General features: G+C 40.6%; 1 protein-coding gene across 2 annotated transcripts in view; it reads right to left on the reverse strand.

Moving 5' to 3' along the window:
* SYNE3 (spectrin repeat containing nuclear envelope family member 3) overlaps positions 1–14,873 on the reverse strand; it is an 84,836-nt gene extending 69,963 nt beyond the window's left edge. For both annotated transcript variants that reach the window (XM_032233800.1, XM_032233790.1), the window contains exon 1: positions 12,782–14,873. The gene's annotated coding sequence lies outside the window, so the exon portion shown is untranslated. The remainder of the gene's footprint in view (positions 1–12,781) is intronic.
* Positions 14,874–15,152: the final 279 nt, after the last annotated feature.

Below are 15,152 nucleotides of genomic sequence, written 5' to 3' on the forward strand. Positions count from 1 at the left end.
TATTCTTAGCTGGTTTTCTAATCACACTGATATTGTTTTTGTTATAGTGACCCGTTTGATTAATTTTTGATTGAACATATTGTACAAATAGGTAATTCAGGTAATTAAAATAGCCAAGTTAAATGTGATGAATTTTATCCAATTCCTTTTTATGGATATTAATTGTAGGACACATTATTTTCTTCTCCTTTTCTTCTCCTTTTTAATATAGTCCACTGGTTCATAACCCTAAGCCTAACCAAGAACAACTATAATTCCTTCTAGCACTGATGATGTTACCATGTTGGGTAATGAAATGTCTGCAAGAAATTAACCAAGGGCCCTACTGTATAAAAACTAAATGGTCACTTCTTAAGCTTTGCAGCAGATAACAAAGAATCTTATAACAAAGAAAAACAAAGAAAAACTTGCAGATCACATTATAATATCCCCATGGAGATTCGGACCCTCACCACCCTTCTGGCTTTCCACAAAGCCGTCAAGACCTGGCTATTCTGGCAGGCCTGGGGCTGATGAGTTCCCAGCCCCTCTTGAATTGCTGTGACTGTTGTGTTGTTTTTAATCTGTTTTGTGTATTTTGTTTCTGTCTTGTTTGTTTTTTGTATTTCCCCCCTTCCCCACTTGTTTGTTAGCCGCCCTCAGTCCCTCGGGAATAGGGCGGCATACAAGTATAATAAACATCCAACATCCAACATATAAATATCTGCTTTCATTAACCTGTCACCATTTCTTCCATGCTGACTTTATTTGGCTCCATTCAGCCAGAGGTCGCGAATCCTTTATTAAAATTCCATGGGACAGTTTACTTCAATGTTATGGGGACTACCGGTATATTTCTAAAATATTACTAATTGCCCTTTTGAACTTTATTCATTAATTCAGTAGGTAGAATGAATGATAGTACAGAAGATGTAGCTTTAAATTAATTTAATCAGTAAATTACCATACACTAAGCTTTAGCTGATTAATGGGGATAATTGAATCAGTGCATAAAATATATATCTTGCTTTGTCTGACTTTGTTTGCATCAGTAATTTTTATGCTGTTAAAAACTGAGGATACTAAAACAGAAAAACAATAAAATAGCTTTAGTCAGTTTTGATCAGTTATTATACACACATGCAAGACACAAAGATGAAATTAAATCTACACATAATGTTCAAGGTTTTCCAAATAAATATCCACAAATACTTCCAAAATTGCAGGTCTTATAAGAATAGCAGGTTTAACTTCTCCCCAAGATCTATAAAAAAGTGTTCCTTGCAGTTACTTTGATCTAATTTTTTTAAAAAATCCTCACAAACCTGTTCACTGCTTGTCAACTCTCCCAGGCAAACTAGACTGAAAACTCAGCCAGATGAGCTAATTTTACTTCATTGTAAGGCAACATTAACAAAATCTCGAAAAGCTGAAGGCACAAATCTCCTGCTACCACTTTTAATTGCTCAATCAATTAGGATGCCGCCTATCTAAATTTCTTCCTCTGGCAGCCAACTCCCCCTTCTCTTGTCTAATCGTTTCCTAGGCAGCATCTCTTCCCCTTGTTCCTCAAGGTCACTTCCACATACCATTATATTACTTTAGCAGACTTCAAGGTCCATTTAGACATTTATGCATTTCAGATCATGAGGAGGGGGAGGGGCTGCCCTCCCTAAGATTCTTCCCCATGGGTTAGAAAGCAGGTTTTCTTAGCTAGGGTTCCCTACTCTAGAGAAGACACTGGCCTTGAAGATGTGCTTGGCTCTTTTGCTCCTCACCTACAGGAAGCCTATGAAGTTTTGCAGATCCTTGTAAGAGAACAAATGTATCAAAATGCTCAATAATTTCAGAAAGATGGGCAGGCACCAACACCTATTAAAAATGGGTGTGATTTTGATCACATGACTGCCATATTTCCTTTTCGGAACTAACTCTCTGTATGCCCCAGCAACAATATACAGATCTAGAAAAAGTTTCTAGCACCAAACTCATTTTGCTCCCAAAAATATCCACTTTGTTTTTCTTATCACATTCCATATCACATGGAATATAATGACTTGCAGATCCATTTTATCCAAATATACATGTGTGAGGACATCTGCAGTTGACTGCTAAATCTCCATGGAGAAGGTAGAGTTACTTTTCATTGCTGCAACTGTTGATAATTACTGGTTTGAATTGCTCACAAATATATGCTTTCCTAAATTAATTTTTAAAAAAACTACCAGATATGCATATTTTTAAGCTTAAAACTTTTTAAAAATAAACTTCCATGAAATATAAAGAGAGAAGACAAAATGTTATCACTGAACTCTTGTGGTAGGCTAGGATGCTGAATGAAAGAGGTTCTCATACAGATGTATATCCTATTACTTCTTAATTCCAAACCACTCCATATTCTTTGCCTTGTTACTTAACTGTATGTCCTGTTTTGCGACATATTGTACAATATTGCAGGATCTTGTACAACTTGCTCCTTTATCTACAGCAGCATCCTCAAGGTTCATTAGTAAAGAACTATTTTAAGGTTTTGGGTTGCGTGAAGTCCTAACAAGCCCTCACGCCCAGGTGATCCAAGCACAAACAACTTGCTTTAATTCCGTTTCAAGAGAACTCAAACACAAAGAACCCTCCATTTACAGAAAGAAAATTTCAAATGCCAGATGCTCAAATATATACATCTACCAATAGGGCTTAGGAAATATGGGAGTGCCCTTATTTCACCCTGTTTTGGAAAGAAAAAACTCCTTAATCCCAATTTATCTGTAATTCATCAAAGCTGTGTCATTTATTTGGGAGGGAAAAACAGGATCAAAGTTTGCATGGACTGTAGAAAACACCATCTTCTCTATGAAAAGCAATTTAAACATTAAGTTCTGCAAAATGTGGGCGAAGCTAAGGGATCAAAGACCGCATTTGCTATCGTTATAAAACATCAGTATAAACATCATTAAGGTAGTGCAAAATTCACTAACGGAAAAAAACACTTTCTCTTTCTATAAAATAAGCCAGAAAATTAAAGGTAGTTTTATGTCCATCATAAAATAGGGCTAGACTATTGATGAGAGAATAGCTCATTTCCTTATGAGTCACTACCTTCCTTTTTATGCAGGCTGATGGCTTCCTTGGAAAATGCAGTTTAATTTTTTGGTCTCAATATGGGTTTCAACAAATAATGAAGAGACTAAATTTATCCTTAAAGCTCCTTTCTCAAAGCACAGACTGCTGTTTGGATGAAACTCAAGTTCTTAATAGTGTTATACCTACAATTTTTTTTAAAAAAATGTATCTAAATTAAATTAAATTATGTAGGCTGATCTGTCAGACTTCTCCAATCTACAGCCTTCCAGAAGTCCTAAGATTGGAATTCTTGTCAGTTCCATTCAACGTAAGATGATAGTAATTTTATTCCAACATTTCTGGAAGGTATTGGATAGTCAAAGACCTACTTAGAAAGAGAAGAATTGCCTTGTCCTGTGTTGAAGAGTGGAGTTGAATTCTTGTCCCAGAATCTCTTTGGAATATTTCTAATGTGGCTAATTTTTGACAAGTAGTAAAGAATGTATTTACCATGTTGAAAATCTCCCGTATTTCTTTGTTGTTGTTTTTTTGGTCTTACTAACAGAAAAATATTAAATATTTATTTAAAGAATTAGAACATATGTACTTTTATATATACTTCATGTGTAAAGTGAATTTTTTAAAAAAATGATAGGCCAGTGCGTTATGTCCTCGGACTTATGACCAGAGTTTGTTTAGGACTGCGGAAGTCTTTTCTATTGATTGCCGCGCACCTGTCAGCCAGCAGAGAAAAGCCACTATCTGATTGGATGGCCGTCTGACAGCTACGGTATAAATAGCTGTCAGACGGGGTCCTGAGGTAATCTGTTGTATGTTATCGTTGATTTGCTTAGTTAATAAACAGTTAATTGTTCAGCCATCACATCGTCTTATTTGACTCCGGTTCAAGATTTACCACAGTGGAGTCCTTGGTGCAAGTTTGGTTGTTTTCTTGCAGACATTTCATTACCTGGCTAGGGAACATCTTTAGTGTTAGAAGAAAATGGGATTTGTTAACTATTTATATGCAATAGCTTGTCCTTTCCGTAGAGGTGTTTTTTGGTCCTGGAGGGTTCCCTGATTAGGCTGTTGTTTAACAGCCTAATAATAGGCCATTTTGTATTCCTTAACTTCCGCTGTTGTTGATAGAATTTAGTCTTCTAATAAATACATCCTGTTTTCCAAGTACAGTACTAAACATTGATTTTTTGGGTCTATAATATCTAACCTTTTTTTCATACTTTCTACAACTTTAATAATCCTGCAGAGATTAGGATTCTAAAGAATCTCTAACAGCTCATGACTTTTTAATATGTTGATTCATCATCACTAAAAATATATATTGCTCTTTTTTATATATTAATCCCAGTACTGTTTACTGAAGTACAATATACTCACCCTGCTTTGGGTGGAGCCACCTATAAAAATATTTACAACCATTAATAAGTAACTCAATGTCGTTCCGACCTAACTACTACAAATGCACTACTAGAGAAAGATCAACTCATTCGCTCATTCTTCATTCATTCATTCAGTTTGTAGGCTACCCATCACAAATACATGATTCAGAGCAGCAAAAGCCTTAGGGAGATTGCTACCTGTTAGACATCTTTGAGGCAGTTTAGAAATAGGATAGAAAAATAAATAATAAGCAAACAAACAAATGTAATATTCTTGATTTATGTTCCTATCACCAGCAATTAACCTGAAGACTTATTTCCTGTATTAAAAACTTGTTGACTAATCAGCACGATGACCGCCAAATTGTCAGTGTTGCACTGATCTGTATTTAATTTAGGGGGAAAAAAATCTATTTTTGTCCTATAAATGTTTGCATCAGTCTCACTTGGGAATGAGCAAGAAACTCATCCAGGACAAATGAGATCTTTAAAGATAGAAATGAAGGATGTGTTTCATTGCATTTCTTTCATTTCTCCTTGACTGAAAACAATTTTATTTTCTAGATGTTGGGGGGGGGGGGGGGGGAGAAGAAGATGCAGCTGCTTTAAGAACCTGATTTATCAATCTGACTCTTAAACTAAAAGTAACATTATTTTAGCTGTTTTAATATAGAGGAAGGAGGGTGTTGTGTTTGCACAAGATCTAAAATACTTCCTTCAAACCACTGCAATCCTACTTCATAATACTGCCAATGTTCAGAAACATAATATGGCTGTGGAATCCAACACACTACTTAGTTTTGAATTAAACGAAATTTGGGTGTGGCTCTAGCAAGAAAGTGAGCAAAGCCAAAATCAAATCTGATTTGGTTCAATAAGAATTAAATTACTTAATTCTTAATTCTATGTATATGATGCTTTGTCTTTTTAAATAATTGTTCCATTTTGTAATGCTGCGGATTACCCTGGAGCCTATCTGAAGGAATTCTTGGCCATAACCAAAGTTTTTTCAGGAGAAAATGTAGTTTTGGTCCCCCAGTTTATACATATCCCCTTTCTTTAATGACATGAATAAATTCATGTTACCAAGAAATTCATGAAAAATGAAGGCATCTGTTCTGATAATTAAAATGTTGTTTGTTTTCACATGGCATAAAAGCAAAGAATGAACAAGGGAGGTTTGGCACATATGGTTTGATGTTTGCCAGTGACAAACAGTTTGTTCCACCCACTTTTATTCCTTTAGGCAATCAAATATAATTTTGTTCCCAGCCTTTCTGACAGCAAATAACGAATGTTTGCTCCTTGCATACAGAGAATACCAACAACAGTCAGTGAAATCACATGGGCAGGATTCCCTGAAAAACGGTGCCAACCACTGTTCCCTCTAAGGTGCGCGCCTGCGCGGCCGCGCACGTTGCAAAAAAAGCCCGCGCAGCAGATTCTATCTGCCGCGCAGAGTTTTCTGTAAAGCAAACGTGGGGAAGTCCTTTGCAGGCAGCTAGAACTGGCCGCCTGCAAAGGACCTCCCCAGACTTGTTTTGATGAGCCGCCAGTCCTCTTGCTTCTTCTCCTTCACCGGCAAAGCTCCCGCTGGCGCCCTGCCCATGGCAGTGGCAGGGCCTCTCCCTCCAAGCGGAGCACCTGAGCTGGCTCCCGCGTTATCCCTCCCCCTTCCTCCTCTGCCGTGCTTTTGAGGCCGCGGGAGCTAGTAGGAAAGCGGCGGAGGTGGAGGCAGGGATAACCCAGAGCCCAGCTGAGGTGCTCCGAGCGGAGGGGGAGGCACCACCGCTGCTGCCATGGGCGGAGCCGCCAGCGGGAGCTTTGCCGGTGAAGGAGAAGAAGCAAGAGGACTGGCGGCTTTGAAATGCAACCCCCTGGTCCCGCCGGCCGCGGATTTGATTCGGCATAAGTGGGGGCCGAACGCATGCTGAGCCGACTTTGCGCAGTGAGGCGGAGTAATTCAACCCCCCCAAAGAACGTGTGTGTGTGTGTGTGTGTGAGAGAGAGAGAATTGGATCAAAATTGGTGGCCAAAGGAATGGAGGGAGGGAAGGAAGGAAGGGAGGGAGGGAGGAAGGAAGCCCTGCCCCCTGTGAAAAAAACTGAAGATGGAGCAGTGAATGAATAAACCATAAAAGCAACAAACAGTTAATGCGTAAGAAAGCTGAGGAGCAAGTTCTCAACTAAGGAAGCAATATAAGAAAGAAATATAAAAAGCTCAATATGCCAAAACACTTATTTTAGTCTTCATTTAATTACTTGTATTGTAGTCTGATGTAACATCTTTTTAAAGTTAACGTTAGTTAGAAAAGATAGGGTACAAAACTTAAATAATAAAAAAATTGTACATTCATTTTGAAAAATAAATGCAATACTTGATAATTTCATATCTTTATTTAAAATAGTTTTGGCATGGCATATGATTTTATTGACTCAGTTGGAAATGATGTGGATGTTGTATCTGATTCTGAGGTATATATATTCTTAAGTAACATAACATATAGCATATTGTCCAAACTATAGACTATTTAATTGATCTTACTACTTTAAAGGGGGAGAGTTTCATGATAAATTATTTTATTACATTTATGTTGCATTTATATATTATATTTATTACATTTATATTCCACATTATATATTTGTATTGTTATTTTAGTGTTTATTGTCAATTTCGATAGATATTATATTGATATATCAATCCTGATTTTAATCATACTAAATAACAATTACTGCTATTATTTATCAGCATTACATATTTACAGTTTTTAATATTGAGCTAGTCATATTTTAGAATAATAGCGTTATCTTTTAATAGGATAATTGGCAAAATGTAATTCAAATGTGATGGGTTGCATTCCAAAGGAATGTGAGAGGACAGGTTGCCTGCAAAATGCCAGGACCAGGACCCTGTTGGTGCCATGTCTCTCTCTAGCCAGTCTAACAATCTAAAAGCTGAGCAGGGAGCCTTTTTTTTTCCAGGGTGAGCAGAAAAGTATAGTGTTTGAGTGGCACTTTTCATGTCTGGCATTCATCGGGCTGAAACCTCGCTCGCAATTGGCGCTTGACGCTTGGAAGGTTGCGCAAATGTCCAGCAGACGCGACAGCAGTTCAAACTGTGGCTCTCTTAGGTGCTCAGGCATGAAACTGTGCCGCTCACACACTATACTTTTCCGCTCACACTGAAAAAAAATTAGAGGAAACATTGCCAACAACACATGTCAACAATGTGAAAAGCATTTTGTGCCCAGCTTTAATTATACCCAAAAGAGAAACTCTTTTGCAGGTTAACTCTCTGAACCAAAATTAAGACCAGTCCAGAGTCCTGATGGATTAATAATAAATGCACTACACATAAAGAGAAAGACAGAAAGTTACACTAATGTGGTTTTATGCATATTCTTTCCTCTTGGAGATATGTATTAATCACTTAATAAAAGAAGACAAACCAGCAAAGTGTATGTTTTAGTCAACTTCTAAATTCTGCTGTAAATTCCACTGTACTTGCACTTTTCCTTAACATGGATTATAATACTGCATTTCCAAGTACCAAAAATGCTTTATGTACCCCATTGCAATAATATTTGCAACAGTCAGGTCAACAGGGAATAGAGAGGATGGTAAAACCAATGTAAAATAGCACAGAACTAAATTTAAGAAGTTTAACATTATTAAAATTGGGCATTAAATAATTTCATCTAGTGCAAAGTAATATTAGGCTGCAATCTTATGCAGCCTAATGGAAATAAGTGCTGCAGAGTACAATGGGAGTTGCTTTCTAAAAAAATGATCCATAATAGTTAATATTTTTTTTATAAAGCTGTCATCTTGAAACTCTTTTATCACCTTGATTACTGGAACACAGAACAGGTTTATCTTCTTAAACTGCAACTTAAATGACAGAACAGTGCCGGCCCAGTGTTTCTGATTTCTGATGAATTGCAGAAAGTTATAGTTGCTTTTTCAGGGTTTTTGTTTTGGCTTCTGAAAGGATTAGTATATCATATTACTTTTCCCCCCCTTTCCTTCTATTCAATCGTGTCAGATTCTCAGAAAAATTGCTTGAACAAGTCCTTGCAGTTTTCTTGGCAAGATTTCAGAAATGGTTTGCCATTGCATCCTTCCTAGGGCTGAGAGAAAAAAGGACTTGCCTAAGTTGGCATTGTGCCTTAACACAGTGTTTCTCAACCTTGGCGACTTTAAGTCCTGTGGACTTCAACTCCCAGAATCCCCCAGCCAGCATAGCATAGCTGGCTGGGGGATTCTGGGAGTTGAAGTCCACAGGACTTAAAGTCGCCAAGGTTGAGAAACACTGCCTTAACAGCAACAGCACTTACATACCGCTCCATAGTGCTTTTACAGCATTCCCTGAGAGATTGATAGAGTCAGCCTATTGCTCCTAACAATCTGGGTCCTTATTTTACTGACCTCGGAAGGATAGAAGGCTGAGTCACTCTCAAGCCCCATCAGGATTGAACTTCAGGCTGTGGGCAGAGTTTCCTTGCAATACTGCATTCTAACTACTGTGCCACCAGGGCATTTAAAGGAATAAATTTCTGGCCTGATGCCTTAGCTACACCAAGCTGGCTCTCTGTTATATTACTATTAATTACATATATGCCTCAGCAGGCCAACACACATATGTCTTAGCAGGCCAACATCCGAAACAGGGTTGCCCAAGATTAGTACTTAGATGCAGGACCACCTGCAAATTCTGGTTGTGGCCTCTTGGCCGCCGCCCCTCCAGCAGCCGAATGAGAGGAGGAGGAGGCGTGGGAGTTGTGGGTCAGCATCAGGGCAACCTGAGAGCTCTGAGGAGTAAGAGGGAATGGAGCTGGCAGAGAGAGAGAGAGAGAGAGAGAGAGGTGGAATCTGGGCCGTCCATCAGCCCTCAGATGGAGTGTCAATAGCCCCCAGGTCTGGAGGTGGCTGATGAGGAAGTGGAGGAACAGCTGGGTCCAATGCCTGATGCACAGATGGCAGAGGAAAGGAGAGCAGTGGAAATCTGTGGGCTGATCCTTGGGAAGGAAGAACCACCGCTTCTAGAGACACCCTACCATAACTCTGGGAATAAAAGGCAGGGGGCAGAGATGAATAGATGTGGCAGACAACTATTCATCTTCCGGCTGGATAGATTTATTAATCTGCAGTGAGAGAGAAACTTTTTGCCAGGGCTGCTGGCACTCCTAATAATCTTTGAATTCACTTTAGAGGGTTTGTTGTGTTTGGGGAACTGGGTCAGAACATTGGGGCTTGGCCATTAGACAGCTACAGCTGCCTCAGGTCAGGAAATGATGGGTGCCCTTTGAGGCACCCATGTCACACTTCTACTCTGAGAACTGTCCTGATTGCCAATTGGCTTTTGGATGGAATTCAAGGTGTCGGTTGTCACCTTTAAAGCCCTTCATGTTCAGAACACAGTTATGAAATTATCTTTTCCATGTAGTATCCGTCTGTCTGATAAAATATAACAGGGTAAGCTCATTAAATGTCTCCTCAATTAGAGACTGTCACATTTGGGGACCACATAAGACACCTTTCCAGTGTTTGCCCTTCTGGCAGAAAAATAGGATTGGTGTCTTCCCTTTTGCTTTTTAGGAAGCTGGTGAAAAGCTGGTTCTTCCATCAAGCAAGGAAGACTGGTTGATTGCAATCGTCTCTTGGAACTGGTTTGGAGAATGGGTTTCCTTGTAATATGAATGCTTTAGTTGTTGCTCCGAGTCAGCAGTTTATAATGGCCTTTAGGCTTTGCAAATAAGCACATACATAAGTAAAATTCATATCTACCCCACAGTATTTTTCATCTGTAAAAAGTATAATTCTTAGTACAATTGATCTAGAGCCAATCTTGATAGTGACCTGACTGAAGGCTAGCCTTAAAAAGAACAGAAACCCTCATCCAATGTATTTATATATTACCTATCTTTTCTTTATGGTGCATAAAGAGGTATGGGGTTAAATGAAAAACCAACTGGTCCCAAATTACTCAGTAAATCTCCATAATCAAGGGAGTTTTGAACTTGTTTTTTTTTTAGTTTACCAATCTACTACACTACATATTAGTACTATAAACCATGCAGGAGGCAATAGCCAAATACAAATATGTTCACCTATCATGTGTGCACCTATCATGTGGCTAATTTTAATTGATTTTAAATTTCCAGTCAGTGAACTACCATAAGTGTGCAAGTATATATGACCCTCCAATAGCAAATAATATATGTAACTCAGGGTTGAACTGTGGAATCCATGGCGCTCTCTGAACCTTGTTTGCTTGCAGATGTTTTATATCTAACTAGGTAATATCACCAGTGCATTAAATTAAATGTCTACAAACAAACAAACAAACTCAGAAAACACCAAGGTCTCCATACATGACTCTCTCCCAAAGAGTTAGAGACAGCAGCCTTAGATAATGCCTTTCTCCAACTTATGGACTGCAAATGTGTTCAATTAGGCTCATAATTGTTACAGTCAGTGGTTCCACCAGTGAAGGATGTTTGGGAGATATAAACACACTTAAAGGATGTCAGGTTTACAACTTACAGCATCTGTTCCAAAACATGCCAAGGACTGAACATGCCAAGTTGAGTCCAGAACATGCCAAGGACTGAACATGCCAAGTTCAGTCCAGAACATGCCAAGGACTGAACATGCCAAGTTCAGCCCAGAACATGCCAAGGACTTTCCTTGATGACAATCTCAATACATTCCAAGTGAATTGGGAGGAAAAAAATGTTGCCAAACATTTTTTAAGTGTATATTGAGTGATCTATTCTGCATCTTTGGTCACAAGAAGAATTGTTCCAAAGTCCACTTCTAATAAATCTGATTTTAATTAAGACTGAATCATACTATGCTGTAGCTATTACCAGGAAAAATAAAATAAAAAAAATTGTTAAGAAAAAAGCAAGCAAAGTTATAGTAAGATTATAATTCCTGGTGCTCCCGAAATTCCCTGCCTAAATGAGAGGGGGGGAATCATTTTATAGGCTGGAATAGATATGTTTCAACATTTCAGGAGAAGCACATAAGTAAACCTTCTTAGAGGATTGACCAGAAATGTCTTTTTCCCAAAATGCCAGCCCAACTCTTAGCTATACACTCAGTGTAAAAGATACAGTATCAACTAGGCCTCTTTCAATTGATTCAGCAAAGTTACAATATAAATAGCACAAGTCCTCAGTTGCACAACCCACCTTCTGTCTTGCACTAGCCCTCCTCCTATCCTGCAGAAGGTATTTTCCCTTATTAGAGGCACACCCACTTTTAAAAAAAGCCAAGTTCTTCTTCTTTTCTTATTTTTAGGCACACCCATTTTGTGAAGCCAACCCTGGCCGGCAACTACACATCTGGTTCTCTCCATCTTCCTCCACGTGCCTTTTCACCAAGCACCGGCCAACTCGCCTGCCAATTATGCAGTCTAACTCTGCGACAACACAGCGATCCGTCAAAACAGGCACCTAAATGAATTTTAATTATTCTACTACAACTATTATCTTGAAGGGAGGGGGGAAGTTCTTAACAGTCGACGCGGCGGGTTCTTCCTCTCCCAAAGCACTGAGCCAGTTCAAACTCCCTGGTATTTATTTCAGAGAAAAACAAAACAGCCTACCGACATCACCGCACGCGAGGCGTTTTGGAGGATAAGAGTAATTATGGCAGGAAATGCGAGGGAAAGGAAAGCCGCAAGGACAACTACGCTACAACGAGGGCAGCGTGTAAGCATGAAATAACTTTTTTGCATAAAAATAACTTTTCCAGAATAACCAAGCAGGAATACGAGGCATCGCTGGAACGGGACAGTTTGAAAAGTAAAAGGTTGGAAAGGGGGGAAGTTGGCCCCGCAACCCACTCCGGAGTCCCTTACAATTTCAGTCCGGCGCCACGCGCGCCGGACCCGACTCGTGCTTCCACGGCTGATATTCCTCTCCCCGCAGGCCACCTCGATTCTGCGAGAGGACGCAAAGTTTGCTTTCTCTCCGCCAACGAAAGCAGCCCATCATCACTCACCGCAGCTGGGGAGAGATTAGCAGGTTCGCAGCAGGACAATTAGCCAGTGGAAGAGTTTTGCCTTGTTGGTGCTCCATCATTGGAGGCTTTTAAGAACAGAGTGGACAGCCACTTGTCTGAAATGGTATAGGGTCTCCTGCTTGAGCAGTGAGCTGGACTAGAAGACCTCCAAAGTCCCTTCCAGCTCTATTCAGATTATGATTCAAAAGTGACAGACAAGCCGGCGAGTCGGGACTGAAGCAAGCCCCCTGCCCCGCCGGCCCCCTCCCACATCATCCTCGACCTCCCCCCTCCCCGCCCCACTCCTCTGCCGGCTGGAGTTCCGCTCACCTCCCCAAGCAGCGCCTCCACCGAGCCCCTTCGCCAAGACCGCCCTGCAGCTGGAGGGCTCCAGGACCCGGAGCTGCGGCGCGTTTGAATCAATGGCGCTGGCAGCGGCTCCTCCCTCTCGGCCTTCCCCGTCTCTTGCCCTCTTCCTGCTGCTGCTGCTGCTGGCAAAGCGCCGCTTGACTCATCTTTTCGCCGCAGAGCGCTGCGCAGAAATGATCTCGGGGATTGGGGGGGGGGGGTGGAAAGGGCGGGCCAGGACCCGAGGGGGAGGATCGCGGCCGTCGCTTTGCGCGCCCTGGGCTGAGATCCGCTAGTTGCGATTCTAGGAGGTGGACGGGTGTGTTTTCTCGCTCGCTCGCCCCCCACCCCCCGGGCGGGCGAGAGACAGCGCGCTTGCCAAAAGCGGCACGCTTATGTAACCGAATGGGGGAACCGTTTAGCGACCGAACGGAGCCTTTCAGAGGGCGCGGCGGTGCAAATGAGTCCCAGCCTCCTTTCCCCCAATTAAAAGAATTGTTTACTGTCATCTGAGCGGGTCTCGGACGCCTTCCAGCATTTCCTGGCGGCCGCGGTCTCTCCGTCCCTGCCGTGGCCGCGACGTCGTTTCCTACTCCCGTTGCGGGCCGTTGCTCTCTCTGGGCCAGCTCAAGTTTCCCGGAGCAAAGGGAAGGAGGTGCGGGCTTCCCGGCTTTGGGGGTGGCGTTCGCGCGTTTGGGCTCTTGGCCTGGCTACGCCGGGGAAAAGGTTTGTAGGGGAGAAGGACTCTCGCCGCTCCCATCTCCCCCGCGCCGTTGGAAAAGCTATTTCGGTCAGGGGGCAGAATGCGTCCGTGCCCGCGATGACCGCATAAAGAACCCTATATGATGGAAAGGGAGGCGGCCACTCGGAATGGTGGCGGAAAGCATGGCGCTCAAGACCCAGTTGGACTCTCCAAACGCCTGAGGGGGGAGATCAGTTTGGTGCTGTTGCCATATAAAAGGGAAATTCTTTGCAAGAAACATGAGAGACACTTAAAGGCTACTTAGTATAGCGTAGTGTTCACAATAGTAACTACTACTACACTACTACCGGTAGTAAATAATTAGTAATAACTAAGGCACCAAGATAGAAACCAGAAGACTAGTCTGGTGAAAGCCAAATAGGTGACCTTGGGCCAGTCCTTCTGTCTCTCTCAGCATTGGAAAAAGGCCCAGGATCCAAACTCTTGCCAAGAAAATTTGCATGGAATTGTCCAGTCACCGGGAGTCAAAGCTGACTGGAAGCCAACTCTCCCTCCCAAAATGGTGCTATGAAATATTTATTCATGTATTCATTTCACATTGAAATAATAAAAGCAAAAAGCCGTATCTAAGGAAAAGTGAGCAAACTCTTAACTTTCTGAGAAAGTCAAAAACGTTTACAAACTGTTAATACAGCTTCGTCAAAAGAAATTAAACTTTATAGTAAACTACGGTATAAGTAGCACTATGTGACCCAGCTAATTGGTGCTATTAAAATTCCAGATTTATTTATATTTGTGGAAATAATAGTAGAAGGTTGGAACCACCTTCCAGCAGAGATTCAATAATCAGTAACTGAGTTTCAACATGCTTGGGATAAACACACGTCCATTATCCAATAAAAAATAATAAAACATAAACATAATAATTAAAAATGTTTACATTAAAAAAAACCAAAAAAAGAAATCAACAAAGGGCAGACTCAATGGACCTAGATCTTTTGTTGCCATAACATCTGTGTTTATCTATAGTATTAACTGATGTAATATTTTCAGAGATTCATATCTCTTTGAGTGATATCTCTGTCACATGGACATTGTCATCTGCTGAAGGAAAATAGATTCTCTGCGCTCTTCTTTTAGCAAAAACACTTCTTTGGCATTGGTTGAAGGTTAAACATGGGGCCCCAACTACTCTTTGCAATATTGATACCATTAACAGAGAAATGAAATTAATATAGTTTAGCTATGGAATTTACAATGAGATATGACCACCATTTATGAGCATGAATTTATGTGTCCTGTCATTTCTTTTTTTCTGAGTTTTAATTTTGTTTTCTTCTTTTATAATTTTGTGTATACTTTCTTTTTTATTGTGTGTCAAGTAATAAAATCATTTTTTTGAAAAAAGTTCACGTTTATTGTGCAGGACTCAGTAGTGAGCAATAAATGTTCTTTGCAGTTCTGGATAACTTCGCTTATGTGCTAAGCTATTTAAGAGTGTCTTCACAATCCTCAACAACCTTAAGTTCAGTTTGTTCCTAAGGCAGCACATAACAATTAAAAGGGAAGAAAATTAGGGTAAATTTATAGAATAGACTGCAATCCCATTTATGTCTGCAAAGAATAAAAGAATGGTGGTCTGAATTTAAA

The sequence above is a fragment of the Thamnophis elegans genome, chromosome 1 (assembly GCF_009769535.1).
Source record: "Thamnophis elegans isolate rThaEle1 chromosome 1, rThaEle1.pri, whole genome shotgun sequence".
In the NCBI taxonomy this organism is placed as follows: domain Eukaryota; kingdom Metazoa; phylum Chordata; class Lepidosauria; order Squamata; family Colubridae; genus Thamnophis; species Thamnophis elegans.